At 39.6% G+C, this 3,561-nt stretch overlaps 1 non-coding gene across 1 annotated transcript; it reads right to left on the bottom strand.

Moving 5' to 3' along the window:
* Positions 1–2,772: 2,772 nt before the first annotated feature.
* Positions 2,773–2,844, bottom strand: trnaq-cug (transfer RNA glutamine (anticodon CUG)). Its single transcript has one exon. It is a non-coding gene; the product is annotated as a tRNA-Gln (tRNA).
* Positions 2,845–3,561: the final 717 nt, after the last annotated feature.

Raw genomic sequence — 3,561 nt, 5'->3', positions numbered from 1 at the left:
ACAATTTGAGCATGCATCTGTAACTGCTTAAGAAACAGAACTGAAGATGAAAAGTAAAATAATAAGCTGAATGTACAACCCCAAGTCCAATGAAGTTGGGACGTTGTGTAAATAAAAACAGAATACAATGATTTGCAAATCCTTTTCAACCTATACTCAATTGAATACACTACAAAGACAAGATATCGAATGTTCAAACTGATAAACTTTATTGTTGTTTTGCAAATCTTCACTCATTTTGAATTTGATGCTTGCAACGCGTTCCAAAAAAGCCTGGACAGGGGCCTGTTTACCACTGTGTTATATCACCTTTCCTTTTAACAACACTCAATAAGCGTTTGGGAACTGAGGACACTAATTGTTGAAGCTGTGGAGGTGGAATTCTTTCCCATTCTTCCTTGATGTACAACTTCAGTTGCTCAACAGTCCGGGGTCTCCGTTGTCGTATTTTGCTCTTCATAATGCGCCACACATTTTCAATGGGAGACAGGTGTGGACTGCAGGCAGGCCAGTCTCGTACCCGCACTCTTTTACTATGAAGCCACGCTGTTGTAACACATGCAGAATGTGGCTTCACATTGTCCTGCTGAAATAAGCAGGGACGTCCCTGAAAAAGACGTCGCTTGGATGGCAGCATATGTTGCTCCACAACCTGTATGTACCTTTCAGCATTAATGTGCCTTCACAGATGTGCAAGTTACCCATGCCATGGGCACTAACACACCCCCATACCATCACAGATGCTGGCTTTTGAACTTTGCGCTGATAACAATCCGGATGGTCCTTTTCCTCTTTGGCCCTGAGGACACGACGTCCATGATTTCCAAAAACAATTTGAAATGTGGACTCGTCAGACCACAGCACACTATTCCACTTTGCGTCAGTCCATCTCAGATGAACTCGGGCCCAGATAAGCTGGCGGCGTTTCTGGGTGTTGTTGATATATGGCTTTCGCTTTGCATGGTAGAGTTTTAACTTGTACTTGTAGAAGTAGCAACAACAACAACAACAACAACATTTATTTATATAGCACATTTTCATACAAAAAGTAGCGACGAACTGTGTTAACTGACAATGGTTTTCTGAAGTATTCCTGAGCCCACGTGGTAATATCCTTTACAGAATGATGTCGGTTTTTAATGCAGTGCCACCTGAGGGATCGAAGGTCACGGGCATCCAGTGTTGGTATTCAGCCTTACGTGCAGAGATTTCTCCTAATATTGATTTTTCTAATATTTTGATGATATTATGGACAGTTGATGATGAAATCCCTAGATTCCTTGCAATTGTATGTTGATAAACGTTGTTCTTAAACTGCTGGACTATTTGCCCACACAGTTGTTCACAAAGTGGTGAACCTCGCCCCATCCTTGCTTGTGAACGACTGAGCCTTTTGGGGATGCTCCTTTTATACCCAATCATGACAAACACCTGTTTCCAATTCACCTGTTCACCTGTGGAATGTTCACAACTGGTGTTTTTTGAACATTCCTTAACTTTCCCAGTCTTTTGCTGCCCCTGTCCCAGCTTTTTTGGAACGTGTTGCAGGCATCAAATTCAAAAGGAGTGAAGATTTGCAAAACAACAATAAAGTTCATCAGTTTGAACATTCGATACCTTGTCTTCGTAATGTATTCAATTGAATATAGGTTGGAAAGGATTTGAAAATCATTGTATTCTGTTTTTATTTACGTTTTACACAACGTCCCAACTTCATTGGAATTGGGGTTGTAATTTGAAGAAAGAAGGGGAATGGTGGTATCATAACACCAGCTATGACACCCACCGTGAGCAGAAAAATAAGCAAGAATCGTAGCCTAACCTTAATTAAATAATACCAAGAATCTGTGGTAAAATTCAGTTTTTCCAGTTTACTTTTGTTTGTTACAACGATGCCTCAGGAACATGACAAATATGTGTTCCACCCATTAGCTCGATTGCAAAACACAAGAGCAGGCTATTTAGTTTTTTGAATTTTTAAAAAAATATGCTTCACTTCAAAAATCATTGTCATGTTACAAATTAAAATATACCATTACAGTGAAGAGGTAACTTCAATTTGAAAAATACTGAACATATCCTAACTTATAAAAACATGAATGATTCAAAACTGTAATGTACAATTACTTCCCAAAAAGTTCTTGTGCAAAGTATATAAGACATCTGTATGAATTAATAAATGTTCCTAAATTCTTCACACTTGTGGCATATTTATAAATCATAAATCACTCATATCATGTTAAATTTGTGCATGTAAAAAAGTGCCCTCAAATATCTCTATGTGGAAGAAAATACAGAAAGAGAAAGAAATGGTCCCCGTTCGGGGTAAGAAAAGAAATCCCTGCAATGTAAATAATTCTCCGATTGTCTTTATAGATTTTGGATGGAGGGTGTTGAGAACACAAATATTAGCTGATTAATATTAGCAAATAGTAATTATTATTAATATTAACAGATGTTAGCTACCTCAGATTATTGATCACTTGTGAGAGACAAAGGGCAAGTAAGTGCTTTCCAGGAGAATTTGGAGGTCTGCACAGTCCCCCTGCAAGCAGATTAACTTCAATTGTCAGCCGCTATCCACACTGCAGATATTTAAAAACGCACAAACAGAGTAAACAGCCTTAGATTTTTCACGAAGTGTGCAAGTGAAGTAACCAGTTACAGTCCTTTTAAATGTATGCTTTTAAAACTCGCTCTGAACTTTTATCACCGAACAGTAACGTCTCTCTGTTTCGTGCGTCCGAATTTTATGAACCAAGACAGACAAACAGGTTCCACCGAGATTTGAACTCGGATCGCTGGATTCAGAGTCCAGAGGGCTAACCATTACACCATGGAACCGTCTTAAGCACTTTTCTACAGTAAATACGGTAATGGCAAAGCACTGTAACGTGTTTATTTACATTTTAGGTGCTAGTTTGACATACTAAAAACTTTTCAGTGCTTTTTTTAATAATGTAAATATACTTGTAATACTTCTGTGCCCTCGGAATCTTTACCCGATGCATACATTACATTTTTGCGTCTCATATTTGGGACGACCTTCACACATTTAAGAGTTTTTATTTACCTCTGGTGAGAATTTCCGCAGTTCCTACCTGCGACATTTCACCTTCCCTCATAGTTGAGCTCACTTGAAGTTTTCTGAGTGTCTTAGGAGACTCTATGGATGGCAGTACCTGTTCATTTCATATGTTGCCCAAAAAGCAATTATAGATGTTCTAAAAAAATCGTAAAAAATAAGAATCAAACGAAACATATTGTAGCATACCTGTGTCCGGATATAAGAGGGACTAACTGTTTGAGAGGCCAAGTCCAAAATGATGGGATTCCTGGAGAAGCGGACTTGAAATCCTCGCTAGTGAGCGGAAATTGAGAGGGGCGTGTCACCGCTGCTGAAGCCCATCCCCCTGGCTGCGTGGCTCTAATGTGTACCCGAGTATTAGGTCGGCTCACGGAGGGGAGGAACAGGGAGACAGACAAGTTGCCTGTGACCCCGGGTACGCGAGAATTTAGCCCTACCTCTGTAATACACCTTTTACTGTCAGATGCGTCCGA

The sequence above is a fragment of the Erpetoichthys calabaricus genome, unplaced genomic scaffold (assembly GCF_900747795.2).
Source record: "Erpetoichthys calabaricus unplaced genomic scaffold, fErpCal1.3, whole genome shotgun sequence".
Classification (NCBI taxonomy): Eukaryota; Metazoa; Chordata; class Cladistia; order Polypteriformes; family Polypteridae; genus Erpetoichthys; species Erpetoichthys calabaricus.
The sequence above is the reverse complement of the archived record's forward strand: the minus strand, read 5'-3'. Positions and strand labels throughout refer to the sequence as shown.